This window comes from Cydia strobilella, chromosome 3 (assembly GCF_947568885.1).
Source record: "Cydia strobilella chromosome 3, ilCydStro3.1, whole genome shotgun sequence".
Classification (NCBI taxonomy): domain Eukaryota; kingdom Metazoa; phylum Arthropoda; class Insecta; order Lepidoptera; family Tortricidae; genus Cydia; species Cydia strobilella.
Window position 1 is genome coordinate 2,717,378 of NC_086043.1, and position 20,059 is coordinate 2,737,436.

The 20,059-nt window shown below is 38.1% G+C and overlaps 1 protein-coding gene and 1 long non-coding RNA gene across 4 annotated transcripts in view; both read right to left on the reverse strand.

Annotated features, from left to right (window-relative positions):
• LOC134755662 (beta-arrestin-1) overlaps positions 1-20,059 on the reverse strand; it is a 298,399-nt gene that overhangs the window by 99,796 nt on the left and 178,544 nt on the right. The gene's annotated exons all lie outside the window — the stretch shown is intronic.
• Positions 11,078-11,813, reverse strand: LOC134756256 (uncharacterized). The gene is made up of 2 exons (XR_010129112.1): positions 11,473-11,813; positions 11,078-11,435 (listed from the first exon to the last, which is right to left on the reverse strand). It is a non-coding gene; the product is annotated as an uncharacterized LOC134756256 (long non-coding RNA).

The following is a 20,059-nucleotide window of genomic DNA, read 5'->3' on the forward strand; positions in this document are numbered from 1 at the left end:
CTACAACGTAAGTATTGTTCAAGTAAAGTGTAAGAAATTAGTTCCAATGAAATTCCGCAAGATGGCGCATGATCATATTATATACTAACTCGAAATAACAAAGCATTGAAGCTCCCTAAGCTTAATGATATTTAGAAGCATATCACATTAAGAATGCCAGAGGCATACCGCATACCTAAATAAATTTTAATTCGTCAGCTAGGGACAACAAATTGACAGGGTGACGACTCCTAATTCGCAGCACGGGCAAGTTTCATTTAAAATTCATGAGGCAATTCTGACTCGATTCAATCACCGTAGGTAATCCGTTTTTCGCGTTTAACTACGGGCATTGTCTGTTGCGTACCGTGATAGAGCTGGTTGAATTCATTCTATTTTTGATTTATTAAATGCTCAATCAGTACCTACAGTGACAAATTCTTAAGTTTTTCTAACCGTTCATATGTGTGTGGTGGTCAAAAATGTGAATTCATACCGCGGTTGTCCTGTAATAGAGCAGGAAAAAATCGTTTTTGAAAAAATAATTGCTAAAAGATGACCAATAATTCGGTCAGGATCCTTATCGAGGCTCGGAAAAACGCCCGTCATTTTGAAAACATACAAGAGGTTAATACTCTAATCTAGCATGATTACCTGTCGCATCGCGTGTCATGCGAGATAACAAATTTCTTCATACATTTAATGTAAAAATACGGGTTGTCAACATGTCAACCTATCGTGATGCGCACAAGATACTGTGGTGACGTAATCGTGCTAAAGCCGCTGAAATATTTTCATAGTACAACACACAACAACACAACACAACACAACACAACACAACACATGTAGTGGTGTGTGGTGTGGTGTGGTGGTGTGGTGTGGTGTGGCATGTGTGGTGTGGTAGTGTAACATCAAGTGTAATGAAACTAATGAACCTCGTCCACTCAAGACCAATGAAAACGGTTTTGCTGAAATCGCACGATTTGCTTAAAAGGCGTCAAATCTACTCTCAGACCTAATCGAACGGACACTGACATCAGTGATATTTGAATTGTGTTATTGGAACGAAGTTCCTTATCGGACGGTTGGCGGATGGGGGCTAGGCGAAAAAAAGTTTAAGATTTTGCCGTCACAAGCCATACGATTGAGAAAGAAGGAGAATGAGAATGAGGATGAGGATAACGGACACGGACACCGAATGATACGGACACGAAGAACATTAACATAATATGTTATGACAAAATGAAATTAATGACATTACATAACATAACAGAACTGAATATAACTGAACATAAATGAACATGAACACGTCACCACCCTTTCTGAACTTCGTTCCAACCGGGTGTTCCACGCCACTCACCAATTTTTTTAGGTATCGCGCATTTCGCTCGTATTACTTGTCCGTATTCCGTCTCCCTCCGTGCATATATCATTCTGTCTAAAACAAATAAAATAAAAAATATATTGGCGCACGATAACTGAACATTGATTCAGTTATCATTCTGATGTCAGTGTACGTGTACGTAGACGTTATCGTGTATGTCAGTGTTGACACTGTCAGTGACTCGTGGTAAGGCTACTTGTCTGTGAATTTCGATTACTGTTATCGCGTAGCTCATGAAACAAGTTTTTTAATGCAGCTTTTTTAAGTTTTTTCCAATAATTCTATAAATAATTTTATTTTCCTCTTGTCCGTTCCCGACATTAATATCAGCTGTCACATTGATTAGAGAAGCCATATTTCACAGAGTCTTTGAGTGGATTACTTCTATGTTTACCTTTCAAGTAATTTTATTCCAAGAGATCGATTTATACAGGCTGTTTTTAAATGTATATAAGAAAAAAAAATTCGCGATTGAGAGGTTGGTCACATAATAAAAGTTGCGCATGAGCGTAAAAATTCTAACGATGTTAAATAAGCGAAAACTCGAAAAGATTGCAAAAAGTATAAGATAACAAAAAAAAACTTAAAGCACTCGAGTAAAGAACCCCAACAAAGGTAGAAACCCGTAAATAATACCGCGATTCACAATTCACGAGACTTGTTGGGACTTATAAGCGATTCTGTCTAGTCTTTGTGCGATATGAACATATGGATGAATAATAAAAAAGGCCGCTGTCCTGCCCCTTGTACCGTCGTCATCAGATATATCGGAGCGGCCGAGGTGCTAAAATATATCTTAACACGCACTCTAACGCCTTGACAATAGAGGCGTGTTCAGATATTTGCGAGCGCCTTGGCCTCTCGGATATATCTGATGGCGACTGTACGGTCAAACATATGCTGACAGATTTGCTCCTTACTACTTTATAATAAGGCGGAAAATGTACCTATACTTTTGACGTCGACGGTACGTACGCGGACAAAATGCTTTGTTCTAGTCTCTAGTCCTATTCTACTGTAACAACCTTAGATTTACCTACAATCATTATCTGTATTGGAAGTTAAAAATATACTGGTTTCAAATAGTTTTGTGAATTGTAAAAAGAACACTTACCTTAGTGAATAGAGCATACAAGACGACTAAGGGCTAAGGGTCAGCACACACATGGTGTATACATACATACTCCCTAACTTGTTGTGGTTATACATTGCCAGTGCCACTGACAGGTCTCGGTGTAAACAGCGTAGATGGACTCCTATTTGTATTTAGTGACCTCGCCGTCTTCGTAAATGCTTTATGAAGCTGCCTGCGGGTCTATAAATGCATATCTCCGCTGTCATAATAAAACTGAACAGTTTCATGAAAGTTCAAAGTTAAAGTCAACCACGCATCTAGTAGATGTTTCCAGAAATAGGTCAAATAGTTATTGAACAGGTTAAACCATGTCTCAGTCTCAAATCTCATGAATGTACAGTTTTATTTGGTTAATCACAGACATCACAGTACTTAATTTCTTATAAGTAATTTAGGTACCCTAATAAGAAAAGGGCTTTAAGATAAACTGACTTTTGGTATATGGCATGCTTGTAAATACGCGTATATTTTATCATATTCAATTCGAATTGCCGCGCAACAGTAACCACATGCTTCACACAATGTTATTACATTTTCTTATATCAAAGCAACGTCACAGTCTAAAGACTAACTAAAGATAGTAATCTACCACGGCATTTGAATTTACTCCACTACAAATCCAGTTCGTTCCTTAATCCAGGAAGATAAAATCTCGAGCATGCTGTAGTCAAGTGCTATTTTTTGCCTTTCATCCGTCTGCATGGGTGTTCCCAGATTTGTAAGTATTTTGGAGCCTGATCGGCGAGCGTCTAGCTGGAGTTCTTTATGGCGTCTAGGTAAACCCGTTCTTTTGAAGTCTCCTGCATCGGAAACTTAGGTCAGGCCAGCGAAATTGTTTTGGCTAATTTACGTGGTACAGTTTGTGGTTTGTGGTAGATTTTTACTGTGGCGTCGCTCTCAAAATTCTCGCAGCCGTTCGAGCTCGCTAACGCTCCTGACGGGCAAGCTGCTCCGCAAATTTGATTTGCAGACCCAAATGGACAGTAAAATAAGAGTGGTTTTGTGGTTAGTATTAAAATATTTTTTGTATTGCAAGGAAAAAGCGAATGGACAGCAGGTGATTGCAAAAAAGGGTTTGATATTAACGCATAGGTTGCTCTTAGAAGGTGTAATGTAGGTACAGAAGCTGCATAAAAAAAGCTCTATCGATTGGTACGCTACAGTACCAACCATTTAAATTAGCCGGCGAGCTGCCAAAACATTTTAAAACTCGACTGCTTGGTGGCAAGTTGGCCCGAAAGTGAACCGCATAGAATATAGATCATGCTCCTGCAATGCTCCTTCGAGACAAAGTAATTTTACTGAAACGTCCGAAATTTTTAAACCTTTTTTCCAGCGTCGGAAACTAAAGTCAGGCCAGCAAAATTGTGTTGACTAAAAACTGTACCACATAAATCTACCGTGGCGTCGCTCTTAAAATTCGCGCAGCCGTTGGAGCTCGCTAACGCTCCCGACGGGCAAGCTGCTCCGCAAATTTGATTTGCAGATCCAAATGGTCAGTAAAATAAGTGTGGTTTTGCGGTTAGTGTTAAAAGATATTTTTACTGTAATGGAAATGGGAAGTAGACACCAGGTCTGATGGTTATAAATGTGATGTTATGGGCAGGGACTCGTTGCTAATTTCTAACTCTTAGAAGTAGAATATACAAACACTTTAAAAACAAGCTCTTAATGGCACGATTAAGTACAACATTTTTAGTTCAGCTAGTATGCATTTCGGCTGCATATCTCTTTGCAGTAAGGAATGCGACTTGCAAGAGTTGCGAAGGCAAGCGATTTACTACGGAACGAGCCGGCCAGGACACGTGCTGCATACGCATTCGGTGTAGCCTAGAGCCTAGCCTTTAATGGGTAAAACGCCGAAAGAGAAAATCATGCACTAACACTAACTCTCAAATAATAAAATACACACGCTCTCACTTTGATTGTACCTCTCTAGGATCGCAACCTCTCATTGCATAATTGGGATTCAGGTCCGGACTCCTTGCTGGCCACTGCATAGCTGTGATCCCAACCTGATCAAGGTAGTTCCGAACAATCAACGCTGTGTGGGAGCGGGCGGTGAATGCGAATTCAGGACCGACAAATTTGGCGTATGGAACCACATGGTCCTCCAGGATCTCTGTGATGTACCGATGAGCAGTCATGGATCCCTGGCCTCGACCACCACCAGTGCGGGAATCACAAACGAGCTCGGTTTTGCCGGCGAGGGAAATGCCACCCCAGAACATGCAGGATCCTCCTCCGTATCCGACGGTTTCTTCAAGACAGGCCTGAGAATAACGTTCCCCTTGCCTCCTGTACACTCTTCTGCGCCTATCGTTGCTGAAAAGCCACCCTGGTCTCATCGGAGAAGAGAACAGCCTTCCATTGGTCGACCGTCCAATCCTTGTGTTCGCGAGCAAACTCACGTCTGATTCGCCGATGCTCTGCCGTCAATTTGGGACCCGTAGCCGCTCTATGGGGCATGATCTTCTCCCGCAACCTTCTCCTTACTGTCGAGACGCTCACCACCGTTCTCCGAACTGCTCGTAGCTGCAGCTGGACAGCATTGGAGAAACGGTCCCGTAAAGACGTCGACACAGTAAAGCGGTCATCTCTTTTGGAAGTGCAGCGTTGTCCTCCGGATCCAGGCTTCCTGGTGAAGTTTCCAGTCCTTCGGAATCGATGCACTGCTCGAAGAACTCGGAAACGGCTTATGTTGAGCTGCAACCGCAGACTGCGTCATTCCTGATTCCACCAGGGCTACTGCTTGAGCTGATACTGCTTCCGTGGTATCCATTTTCTTGGGGTGTTTTCTTTCTCCAGCTGTTCCGGTGTGACCTCTGTGAACTCTGGATGCCGAATGACCCATATCTCACTTTTACCCCCCCTTTTATACCTATCCGAGGTAACGCAACTAGCGACCCTTACAACGCGTATTCTAGGTGTTCTTTCAGAACGCCATAATTTCGTGATTATTATTATTTTTTCCAAAAATGCTTTATTCATGCTTTAAAGCTTATTAATTGTACTTTTAAATGATATTAATATTGATAGGGTATATACATATGATAAGAGCTTAGATTCGCTTGAAACAAAAATCGGTGGGTGTGCGATTTCCGAGTGTATATTTTGACCGAATTCCGTCGCAGCGAGGTTCCTATTTCTATGTATATTTTTGTGTGTAATAGTGTGTACGCACTTCGGGCATCTAAAGATGCCCAACGAACCTTAATAGGTTGATAGGCCTATCAACACTACAAAATCTGGTTTTGTACTCAGATTATGTAAGTTATGAACAGGCAACAAAGCCCGCATCCTTTTATCCTAGCGAACGAGTGCTAGGTCTTACTGTGTGTACTCTCTGGCGGACAGCGAAGTGTTTTAAGCCGCGATAATCCCCGCTTGACCGATATTTGGAAGGTCACGCTCTTTGGATCAAAACTAGACAAGCGGCTTAAGGCTATGTGATTGTTTACCCTTTCGTTTCAATCCAGTAGGCTTAGCATGACTACGCTGAGATAATATCTCGCTCGTGATAGACTACCCGTATCTCTAATTATTATTATCATTTTACTAGCGTATAAAAGAGTGTCCCACTGCTGGGCAAAGGGTGGAGGCCTTCTTTCCCGCTATTTGGTCCCTCCTGTCCAATGCACACTCCCGCCATTCTTCACAAGATGTATCTAGGTCGTCACGCCAATCTCCGTTTTGGTCTTTCTCTCCCCGAGATCTATCCTGTGGGATCCAGTCTGTGGCTAGATTGCTTCTAATTATGTATTACATCTTGGAAACGACATTGCGCGACCGGCTTCGGCTAAGGCGACAACGACAACCATAGGTTGGAGCGAGACACAGTGATCGTACCTTTCGTTCCCACTTATGGTTTTCGCTTTAGCCGAAGCTAGTCGCGCAATGTCGTGGCCAAGACGTTACAGTTGAAAAAGCCCGAGGCAACGTTATTGTTGATGTTTACCCTTTCGTTTTAAGTCGAATAAAGCATATTTAATACTCCATATTGAAATTGACTTTGAACCCCAGCGGGGGTTTTGTATGGGAAGGGACTTGCGAGATTGCTTAAGAGGCCGGTGTCGATTTTAGTCGCAAAAATGTAAAAATGATAGATTTAGTCGGTGAAATTGTACACCTTTTGTTACCTAATTGAAATAACAAATATTGGTTTTTATTAGCACATCTTCTTATCTTGCCTTTTATTAGATCAATTTTTTGAAAACAGACTTACTAAATTAGTAATGATTTTTTTTCTGATGGACGTTTATGTAACCGCGCGTAAAGCACTGATTTGTTGCTCTTATTTGTAAATTTCGTAAAGTTTGGACTGCTAAAAATGGTAAATTTGTATTACACATATTCTGTACTTGACCTTTATCAGATTATATTTTTGTTATATGACTTAGAGTTTCAGGAAATGAAAGTTAAACGAAATCAATTTTCTCTAGAAATTACTTCAAAACAAGTGACAATTTCTCTGAAAATCGACTTAATTTCAACGTAATTTTGATACTTAAACAATATACAACATTTGCTGAAACTATTCCTATACATCAATTTGTATAATTTACCACCATAATTTTTTGATGAATTTTTAAAAACTGCCCCTTCTCTTCATATATTACCGGTGACGCACGCTCGCGACTTCATTATTCAATGGCAAGATGAGAAAACGTGCTAATAGAAACCAATACTTGTTATTTAGATATTACGTAACAAAACGTGTATAATTTCAACGACTAAATCTATCAATTTTACATTTTTGCTCCAAAATCGACTACGGCCTCTTAACACGCCATTGTGTAGCTACCTAAGTTAAGAATTCCTGAAGGTCTGCGTACCGTTCTTAAGTTACATAGTGCCTTATAAGTTATAAGCTATAGGCGCCCCTTTACAAAACTATAGGCAAAACATTAGTCACCGGAAACCGATTGCAAGCTTGCTCACATTTGCTAAGTACGACAAAAGCCTCCATCCGAACCCTTGGGGCGTTCTCGATAAACGTATTAATTAACTTGGGACCAAATTCCCTATTCATCTCCGAAAAGTCCTAATTGCCTCGATATTTGTATGAAAGAAACGTCTTTTATCAAGAGGGTTAGATAAATTAATCAGCGAACTCGTCGAGTTATCGACGCGGCCTCATTCTCACAAACTGGAGAACTAATTACCCAAGAGACCTTTTGTTGAATTAACCTGAATATTGTAAGAACTGGCCGAGTGCGTGTCGAACAACGAAAAATGGTGCGTCCACTAATTATAAGCACACCGATTAACACACATACCTAATACGATAAGAAAAATGACGAAAATGTGCGCTTATTAAATAAATAAATATTATAGGACATTATTACACAAACTGATTAAGTCCCACAGTAAGCTCAATAAGGCTTGTGTTGTGGGTACTTAGACATCATCATCATATCAGCCAGAGGACGTCCACTGCTGGACATAGGCCTCTCCCAAAGAGTGCCACAGTGACCGGTCTTGCGCCACCCGCATCCAGCGGACTCCCGCGACCTTTACCAGGTCATCGGTCCACCTTGTGGGGGGTCTACCCACGCTGCGCCTTCCGGTACGTGTGGTTGCCACTCGAGAATCTTTCCGCCCCAATGGCCATCGGTTCTACGTGCAACTTTTTTATTTTTATTTTATGTAATAGGAAGCAAACAAGCAGACGAGCTGCCTGATGGGAAGCAGTCATCGCCGCCCATGGACATAAGCAACATCAGAGGAGCCACTTATGCGTTGCCCACCTTTGAGAACCCTAAATACCTGCTTCTTAGACAACGATATATTCAATTCAATTATTTATTTCAAATCATTAGATCCATATAGTGTTAGTAAGTAAGATTCAGCGGTTTATTAAAATTACGCTTAAGCGTAAAGAGGTAACAGATACATACAGACAGGCAGACACAGACACAGTTTCGCATTTATAATATTATAATTTCATAGGATTTTTAAACGTTATATTTTTTTTATGTAGATCTTTATTATAAAGAATGCCTAATAAAATACCTAACATCATTGTAAAAATGTCAAGTTCTTATATCTATGACAGTTTATAAGATAAATTTCGCTGACAGAAGGGTGACAGAGACTTACAATAATTAGTAATAGGACTTCGTTCGGTTACGGAACCCTATAGACCTTTAGTTGAGAAAATATTGCTTTTCTACGAATACAGCTTTCAAAGGTTTATTTTTGTACCTCCATATTCAACAGCTATTTTAAATTCTGTCCAACAGTCAACAGCCGTGGACATAAAAAAGCACTTTTATAAATCAACCATCTGATCTGTGCTTTGAGTTGGGCTATATACTCAATCTCTGTGACGTACCTGATAAAGCCACGCCTTAAGCCCGCTTACGTGCATAGAGATAGTAGAGGTTTATAGTTTTTCCTTTATTATATTTCTGAGAAAATTGAGTGATCCAGTTTTTAACTTGGCTTTAGGACGTCTGAGCTAAGGATGTACCCAAAATCATCACCATGTCAATCGAAAAGTCTACTGGACATTGACATCTGTCAAGGATTTCCACAACGATCGGTCGCCGCACGCATCTACCGAAAATCATCTTCCATAAAAACCAGCGCCATGGCTAATAATCTTAGTCATCGGTATATGCTGAGTGGCATCCATTTTGGTATTATGTATTAGAATAAGATCATTAGGAATATGTATTATATAAGTAAAGTTTTTATTTCACACCAATTTTTCTATTTCTAACAGTTCTTTACAATTTTGACCGATAAATCCATCTTTTCGGGAGCGTTTCCTTGCTTCGTCCTCCATTTCCATTATAAAATCTCTCGAAAATTTCATACTCCAGCCCTTAAAATTACAAAGGCTCAACCTAGTTCCATAAAACAATGAATGTTCATCTCTCTCGCTACTACAATAATTAACTGAAAAAGCAATATGTATGCATATGTATATGTACCTTGACAAAATGGCATGTTGAAAATGGCTCGGTTGCGAGTACTTGAGCAATTTTATGTACACAACACTTTTATGGGATATTTTTATGTTATTTCTACTCAGAATCACGAGCTCTTTCGATCCTTATAGAAAAATAAATCCCATAATTTTTTCTTTCCTTCCATTCCGTTTAGAAAAACAAAACGAAAAAAAAATCCGTTTAAAAATGGAATAGAAATAGAAAACTTGAGCCACTTTTTTCTCTTATCAGGAACGAAAGAGCTCATGATTCCGGTTAGATCAGAATAGCATATAATAATTGTCTGAAACAAAAAACGTGTAGGTACTGTGCAACTATAAGTAAAGTGACCCATTTACTTTCTAGACATTATTGTTCAAAGGTCAAGCCTTTATCTCTTGAACACGACTGACTAAACATTAAACACGTAACAATAGTAACATCAACGCTTGTTCCAGCCAGTTACCCGATAACACTCTAAATATAAAATAGATAAAGATAAAGATTCTTTATTTGCAAGAATACTTAATTCTAAAATACAGATGTTGTTTTTTTAAAATATGGTGTACAGTATTCAGTCGCATAACGACATGCAAATTTTCAAAAAAAAAAAAAATGTCTAATAGAATAATTAATAGATTAAAATTCCAATATTAAAATTCATAATAAGTAATTGATTGATTAATTAATAATAAGAACACTTAACTTAAATAAATACATTTGTCAACCATTAATTCTTAGGTACTACTGCAAATTACATTCCAAATATTCCTTAACGCTATAGAAACAGTGCTCTAACAGAAAACTATTTAGTTTTTTCTTGTATTCCATAGCGATTAGTTGTTTTATACTGTTGGGCAAATTGTTGTATAGAACTATGCACATATTGTACGCATTCCTCTTATATATATCCAAGTTGCACCGGGGTTGATAAAGTAGATTTTGGTATTGAGTTCTCTGGCTTGAGAAAAATTCAGATCTCATTTTAAACAAATCTGGACGGTTTTTTACAAGTAAACATGCTTTTTTAATATACATGCATGGCAGCGGTAATATTTTTAATTTCTGAAATAGTGGTCGGCAGCTATCAGTTACCCAGGCTCTCATTATTGCACGGACACATTTTTTTGCAATAGAAATGCTCTTTCGACATCTACCGAATTTCCCCACAGTAATAGCCCATAATTTAGCACTGACGATACCACGCCGTGATAGGCTGTGACAGCTGCCTCAAAGTTGACAGTATATCTTAATTTTCTTAATGCAAAGACGAACCTATCTAATCTACTACACACCGCATTTACATGTTCTTTCCAGTTTAGATGCTGGTCAATGAATAATCCTAAAAATTTAATATTTTCACATTTTGATATAGATAAATTATTGTAATTGATATTTAATTGAATTGGAATACTATTATATGAGTAGAATTGAATAAAAAATGTCTTTGCCATATTGATATTTAAATTTTTTTTTTTTTTTTTTTATAAAATATGTTTATATTAATAATTTTATTTATAAAGAAAATCTTAAAAAATAATAATATTTAGTTACATATAAAAAATCCGCAACGCAGGCTTCGTCAGGTGGCTACAAATGCAAATCAGCAACATGCTTCGTCCCAAAATAAATATTAATAAATATTTAAATTATTTTTACATGTCCAATTGTTAATGTCAACCAATGCATTATTTACGATAGTCTCGTATGTATCAACTTTCTCACCCCTTATTAATAAAGTTGTGTCATCTGCAAATAGTATACACTTATGCGAGATTGCCCGTGGTAGATCATTGATGTATACTAAAAACAATAGGGGACCTAAGTTGCTCCCTTGAGGAACACCTAGTTGTACCTCACGAAAATCTGAACGATATTTGGCTTTAACAAAACTCTTACCTACTTTTTCTATTTTTACTACTTCAGTACATTGTTTTCTTTGTGACAAGTAGCTTTTTATCCAATCAAGTGCAACTCCTCTAATCCCATAGCATTCAAGCTTTGCAAGGAGTTTGTCGTGTTCAACACAGTCAAACGCCTTACTTAAGTCTAAAAATATTGACAATATTGGTATTTTGCTGTTCAGGCTTTCAGATACATATTTAACTAAATCAAAGCAAGCCAATTCAGTTGAATGTCCTCTTCTAAAGCCATATTGTTCTGCCTGCAATAGACCGTTTTTTTCTAAAAATCCCGTTAACCTTTCACACATTGCTTTCTCAATTATTTTGGAAATAACTGGAACAATTGTTATGGGCCTATAGTTATTGGGATCCTTACGGTCTCCTTTTTTAAATAAGGGCTTCACCACGGACAGCTTCAACTGCTCGGGAAAAACCGCTTGATCAAACGAAAGGTTTATAATATGAGCTATAGGCTGACATATCCATGAGGCAATCAACTTAAGAATATATGTTGTAATATCATCATATCCAGAGCTCCTACTATTTTTAAGTGACATTATGATTTTAAAAACTTCTTTGGCATCAACAGGTCTTAAGAATATTGAAGAAGAGTAATTATCAATAGTATTTGTTACATTCCTTACATTATTGCTATTTACATTAGATTTCGATACGGTGATGTTAATAAAATAATCATTCATTAAATTACAAATATCTTTTGGGTTATTAAATGTCGCATTATTAAAATTCAAAGAATCAATCTCGTTATAACTATTTGCACTTGATAAATTAGCAGATATTATGTCCCATGTCGCCTTACATTTATTTTTATTGCTTGATATATAATTGATGTTATTGATTTTTTGTGATTTAATAATGCATTTTTTTAGTACATTGTTATAATTTTTGAATTGAGTCCTATTGTATGATTTGTTTGTTTTTAGTAATTTATATCTTAAGTACAATTTTCGCTTTATATAACAGGACTTACGTATTCCTTTTTTTTCTTTTGTTAACCATTTTGATTTCTTATATCGATTATTCATCTTGAACCAATAGACTGAAGAATGCTGCCGACCGAAAACAGATAAGCCGATGAATGGAAGTTATGGTGTGACGTCACTAATGTGTTCTGATAGTAGAGTGGATGAAGACGTCATTGGGTAGGTTACTTTACATTCCAGTTATTTGGTACAAGGTTATTGTTTAGCTGCGACTGAATTGTGACGTTTGGACGTAATATAATAACGCTTCAAGCTATCTTAAATAGTAACAGCACATGAAACCTTTCATTACAAACGTTTGCTCTTAATTTACTAATAGGACTTACAATATACAGCTATGGTGAAATCATCGGTAAACTTACCTGTAAAAAAGAAAACAATTAAATAAAACAACAACACTATAGAAACGAAAAACTTTAGCCTTCTGTCTGAAGGGGCCCACTGACTATCAGTCCGGACGATATCGGCCTGTCAGAACAAAAAATTTGACAGCTCCGAACAACTGACAGGCCGATATCGTCCGCCGGACTGATAATCAGTGGGCCCCTTTACACGATGTTACGTTTCATAGTAACCTTACGGTTTCCAATATTTCTAGTGTTTCGAACAAAGCATTGTTCACGGAGCACTTATCTTATCACTACGGTGTCGTAAATCGGTTAAATGCGTTATTTTATTTAGAATCACAAGCTTCAGTTCCTACTATGAGAAATTCGAAATTTTTCGAAAGGTTTCCCTATAGTTGTTTGGGTACATGTTGTGAACCGGAGAGTAGTGTCCGACCGAAATTTTGATTTCGGCAGCTTTCATGTATCCGCCAAGGTTCGGTTTTGCTCTAGTTTCGGGTGAAATCGAACTTTCAGTTTCGGCAAAAACTCCGGTTTCGGTCGGATACTACCGTAGTAAGTTCTGAGAAAACCCCACGTCATCTATGTTCTCGGATAGCAACCTTAGAAATTCTCGCGTAATTTATGCCCGCTCTCGAGCCTTGAGTCTTGACGTCGGAGTCGGAGTTGAACTCTGTATTGTGTGCCTTTGACCTGATCGACGTAACATGCATCAACGACGGTTGTAATGTAAACATTCAGTAAATCCAGTTATTTCGACAATGATTTATGTGTTTATGATGTGTTATGTAAACAAGTACCTATACTTTAAATAAAAAGGGAATCACCGAATATAAAATTTCTACAAAACTAAGCTTATGATTATAAAATAGTTATAGAATCATCGTAATTAAAGACTGTACACGATGAAACCCGGCCATGCATTGATCTGGTATATTATCTTTTTACCGAATGCACATATTCAAGCGGTTATTTATTTTAATTAGCTGTAATTATTGTAATTGCTAATATAAAATTACACAATATATGGGTTTTAATAACAAAACTTCCGTGAGACATGTCGAGCGTTTTCGACTTAAAACACGTGAGTGACCCGTTATTAATATATTTAATATATGGGTTTCTGTGAATATTCGCTAAATATATTCCATCATAATTATTATACGAGAGCGATGGTGGTCTAGCGGTAAGAGCGTGCGACTTGCAATCCGGAGGTCGCGGGTTCAAACCCGGCTCGTACCAATGAGTTTTTCTGAACTTATGTACGAAATATCATTTGATATTTACCAGTCGCTTTTCGGTGAAGGGAAACCGGACTAATCCCAACAAGGCCTAGTTTTCCCTCTGGGTTGGAAGGACAGATGGCAGTCGCTTTCGTAAAAACTAGTGCCTACGCCAATTCTTGGGATTAATTGCCAAGCGGACCCCAGGCTCCCATGAGCCGTGGCAAAATGTCGGGACAACGCGAGGAAGATGATGATATTCCATCATAATTACATAAAAAAATATTGTCCAGCGTTTTTGATAATCTTCACTCGCTTCGTACTACAATGCTCATTAGAATGGCATCTTACCAAAAACATACTTTTTGAAACTCTTTTCTATTTGAGGTAGCCAGGAAAACTTCTACTCCAAGCACTGAAAGTTGTTTTTATATGGGAGGCATTTTTTTGGCAAAAAGTCAAATTCACGAAAGTTAAAACACCTCAGAACTATCTCAATCTGAACACAATCAGAAAAATGTTAGGTATTGTTAAAAGAGAATGTAATACTCGTAAGGTATGTTGTTGTTGTCCTAGTGACAAGTGCGCCAATTGTCGACGTCACTGTTACTGACGTCACAGGCCTCCATGAGCTACGGTTACCGCTTACCATCCCCCAAAGTCGGCAGTTTTTATTAGGTGGCTCGGAGCCCAGTCAACTTTGGGAACCACTGTATTAAAGTATTAATTTGTTTAGATCAAAGGAATTCACGAAATCGCTTTCAATCAAAGAAAATCTTACTTCAAACTACGTATGAGTAAGCACCAGTTATCCCTTCATAACGAGGGTCCAAGCGATATAGCTGATGTTTTAATTTCACGCCGCCGCCCAGCTTTCGTTCGGAACTTTCTAGATAAACTTCAGAAAAAAAAAACTCTGTTAAATGAATCTTCCAGGGGCCAATTATAAACGTATTAGGTCGTGAGAAGACTTATACTCGAGGGAGATATTCAACGGGCTTATTAAGATTCCGAGAACATATTTGATTTGAGGATCCATAATGACTTGCTTATGATGCGTGGGACGTATATATATTTGATATCCGTACAATATTTGTCCAAAGTTACTTTGATGATATTTATTAATATAGCACGTCTTCGTTACGACGGTGAACCTCCATAAATGGGATAAAATATCATTTAACGAAGTATCATGTTCATATCGTGTAACAAATATCTTGAGCCCATTTACAGATGTTATCATTGTCAAATGATGAACTTGACTAATTTTGGAAAAAATTAAAGAAACCATGATAATCTTGTCCCTGCCTGAGTCAATCATTCTCATATGGCCCTGGACAGAAGTTGTTTTTCCATTCTTGTTGGTTCTTGGTCTGTACTCTCCAGTGAGTTTTTGAGGTTTTTCTGAACACAGTTCAACAAGTCCTCCATCGAGTTTCATAATTAGGCTTTCCTTTTCCTCCACGTCCCTTTTAACCAGTCCTCACTGAACAATATTAGGCTAAAACTACATCTATTAATAACAAATAACTCTTATCTAATAGTCGGAAATACAGTTTGATTGATTAGAAGTACAGTTGTATCATTCGCGACGGATACTATGATTATACGCCCCTAGTTGCCGACGGACGCAAATAAAGCGGAACAAATTGTCATGGTCTGACAACCCAATCTAGACTTTAGTCCGTGGGGATTGGCGCTAAATTAGCACGTCAGTTGGAGGAATGCCGCCCGTGGGAAAAGAGCAGGACGTGTATTGTGATTGGTTGCGGGAGCGACCGCGAGTCGAGGTTTCATAGGGATTAAAGCTACTTGGCCTCGAGGTCCGTTACAGGCATGCGTTGTAAAAGTTCATCCTTAAGCTGGTTCAGCTAAGCCTTTGGCAAAAGGCAAGGACACTTGGAACAAGGCTCTTGGTCCGATGACTAAAAGCCAGTGTAAGTCTGACTCTGATATCTATAAAACAATAGGAAAAGAGAGACCATTTAGACCGGCAGTAATCAGACATCAGATGACGCAGCAGACACTCCCTGGCGAGTTGAGATAAATTTCTGGCTTATTTTAAGATCCTTGCGTAATTAGTAAACAAGGCACTTTAAAGGGTCTAAGTTTTAAAAGAGGGAATGGAGCTGGTAGACATTCTTTCGTGAGAAGGTTTCGTGAACTTTACAGTCGTTATATTTGGCTACAATATTATGCTTAGCTAGGGTGTGGTTAAAAATTTGCCTGCGTGCGTTTGATCCGTTTCATAAGTAAGTTTATTATTAAAATATTTAAAAATTAAAATGTTAACTAGTAAATTTGAAAGTAAATTAGGTGTTTTCTGGAAGAAAACAGCCGGTACTATCAAACATGCGAGTTAAGTAGTAGGAATGTAATAAATAACTAATTAGAGAACGAAGTTAACACAAACATCTCTTTCGACAAAGTTGTGTTCTGTTAGAATAGATTAAATATTTATTCTCATAATATGAAATTACATTATAAATTATGCTAGACTAATCTACATGAATTTATATGTTTAGATATTTGACTTTTGCCTATTGGCTATAGAAACGTGTGCTGCTGACATAAAATTACGAGTCCTCAATTGTGCGTTTCTCCAGAAACTTCCTGACTCGCATAGCTAAATTGTTTAATGAACTGTCTGCCGCGTTATACCTTCAAACCTTCAAGAAAAGCGCGTACTCCCATCTTAAAGGCTGCAACGCACTTGCAGCCCCTCTGGCGTTGCAACTGTCCATAAACAAGGTAATTGCTTACCATTCGTCTGCTCGTTTACCTATATTATAAAAAAGAACAAATAACTGACAACAACCCAGAAATAAAATAAAAAGATCTATTCGTAGCATTTTGAGGTCAATGGCCATTAAACGCTCTAAAGTGCCATTAAGCAAGACAGATGTTGTGTTGTGGTACACCCATTCAGCCGCCTGACAAATTATATAACCATAAAACACTCAGTAATTCACGGTAATCTAGTGCTTATCACAAATGGCGCCATTTGTCGAGATCTAGTATCAAGATTCAAAAGATTCAAAGATTTATTTGTTCAACATAGGTAAGTTACAAGATGTTAAATACATATTTCAGTATCATTGGGTGCGCGAGCGCACGCGTTGATTTTTAGATGAGCCAGTGAAAGCTGATCCTCGAGATAAGCAACAACTACGAGTATTCGCAGCCGGTAATGCTCGTATTAAGGCAGAATTCCACCTGTGTGCGGCACAAGCATATTCAGTACAAAAATGCTTGTGCAGCACCGCAGTGCCGCACACTGGTGGAATCCTGCCTATAGTAAGGTCGCAGTCAGTGCTCGTATTAGTGAACATGGGTTTCCCATGGTGCGTGACGATCGTACAGTGGTCGCAGTTAGTTATACTCGTATTTTCAAACGCCTTTTAAAGTTCTGTGTTTTGGAAGGACTTTAATATGGGGTGCCGCAAGGGTACAGTTCTAGGACCAACTAACCTTAGCAAACATAGGTTTCCCGTAGTGCATGACTATACTAAATAAATAAATGACGCATGACCATCGTACAGTGGTCGCAATCATGATGCTTGTGCTGTGAAAGACTCTGATACTATGAGAAGACCTCGAGTCTTAAAACTAGTAAAAGCTCAGGTCAATTTTGCGAGACTGTCAGCGTACAAGAATTCAGTCTTGATTTAAGTCATGGATCCTTTTTAGTTTTATTGGAGCATAACTCAGAAGCACTTGTGTCTATAATAATGACTCATGACTACGCTAATCCGAGTGATACATAAGGTACTTTAATCGGCTTTTAAAAAGTTCTTAGAATTCCCAATTCCCAAGTAATTAAGGATTTCATAGTCGGTTCGTTTTGAAAACCCTTAATTCGCGCCTCCTTTTAAAAAACAAACGCATGATATAACGAGGTATTGTCTGTCGTAAGGGCTCCTAATAAAGTTGCTTTTCTTGGAATTTGGAAGTGGTTTCTTTCGTCAAGCATACTTTTACTTTGCGTACTGTGTCTTAGCGGGAAAAGTTAAATATTTCTAAGGCTTTTGGTGCTTTATAGAAGAAGCATTTATCTGCAAGAAATTATAAACTTGGGGAAATTTAAGGAAGGGACTTTCAAAAGGATTCTTCGAGAAAAGCAATACATTTTGCGAATAGCCTTAAAAGCGAAAGGGCCGTCTAGTCCATGGGACTTGATTTTGTAATGCGCACTAAGCAATCCGCCTGTGTTCGGTGTGCAATTGTTTTGGCCGCTTGGCGCTTGCAATGAATAATTTGTGTAGTCTGGGAGCCACGGTAAGTTCATTCACCTCGTTAACTACACAAATCAAGCTTTAAGCCCGAAAATAACATAGGCAAAAAGTCCGTCTAGGCCCAGAGTCGGAAGTTTATAAGTATAACGCTCGCTGAATAGGTAAATCAAGCTGAAGAAGTTAGAAAATGCAGTTCACTGTAAGAGCATTAAGTTTGAAAGTCGATAAGTTCATTGAGTATAAAATACAAGTTGTTTTCGTTAGCTCAAACTGCTGCCAAAGAATGGCCTGCACGTTAGACCTAACTATAGTTGGTCAAACCAAATTGTCAGTAAATAAGAACAAAAAAAACTATACGCATCTATTTCTTTTGGCTGCTAGTACTAGTGTAATACAAAGATGGTATGATTGTCTCTGTCTATGTTTGAAATAAGACAGTCTTTTGACAAACTATACATGTATTATATATTCTTAATATAAAACACAAAAACTGCAGTTCTTACTATATGTGTCAAAGAAGAGTTAACATCTACAAAAGCGCGAAATCCTCGCGGACACACTATTTTCTGTAACAAGACGGCATGTAGGTTTATTAACATACATTAATGCCGGTGCCGTACGGTGCGCGTACACGCACCAAGGGACCGCTCGTGCTTCGAATCCTGATTCACGACCTTAGGAACTAAAACAACACAAACTTTTCCGATACCTTGCTCATATACCACCTTCTTCTTCTAAGCTTCAGTCGAAATCTTTAGTAGAATACAGGTTTATGTTTCTTTGATGTGTCAGTCACTTGTAGCGTTTTGATTCTGTCGTTTCTGACCTACTATAATAAATACCTTACTATTGAATGTAAATAATATGTTTACCATTTAGCAGTACGTTGCCGAATTTAAGGGGTATATAAGATGTAGAGGTTACGTACGGTATGACTCTTCAGGTGTATTATTTCATTTATTTATTTGCCATTAAGTGGTTATAATGCCACTTATTGGTGAGACATTTTTAGGAACCATTGGCTAGATGTCGAATACGAAAATAATAAGCCTTTTGCTATCAAAACTGATGTATGGAGTGAGCACTCTATGCTTACTTATTTCTTTATGGCGCGACGAAGATATTTACCTCAAATCTGAGAAGGGGCTCAGCTGATATATCTTCTTAAAAACATGAAGATGCAGTAACTTCTTTTGTATGGATATTTTCCCATTATTTTTGAATTTTTTAAAATAATGTAATAAGTATTATGAAATTAAACTATAGCGGCTCATCCTCTTTATGATGTTTGGTTGGTAAAAGATGAGCTTTGATTGTTACATACCGTATGAGGTATGAGTCTACTACACAAACGCTCAGCTATCGCATAAAGTGGATAAACTGGCAAAAATCTTATAAAACTAGGAATTTTGAACTAGGCGATTGTTTACCACTATTTGCGTATTTTGGCAATGATTCTGCTGTAAATATCGACTTTTGCTACCGGATATGGGGAATTTTAGGTAGACATGACGGATTTCGCGATGAAGTTCTCCTAAAGCTGGTGTAAGTTGATCTCTTGCTCTTTACCAACTAGCCTTCATAGCATTGGTTGGCGTGATTTTTGTGCTACGGTATTTTCTTTATCCGAAACTACATGTGTTCCAGTAGGTAGATATAAGCATTCATCAGCTTCAATAACTCATACTTTCGGCTTCTATATGACCTGGATACCCCAGAAATTTGAGTATCTTCTTGAATACCGAACCTTTAGTGACGGTATGATTCACGCGAAAAAGCATTCTTGGAAACCCGACCCGTGCAACATAAACCTACAGAATAAAGACATTTTTAGAAAGCTTTTCGGGTTATTTACTCACGGGGATGGAGACCGAAACAGACTTGAGCCACTTGAGCCAGACACTCCATCT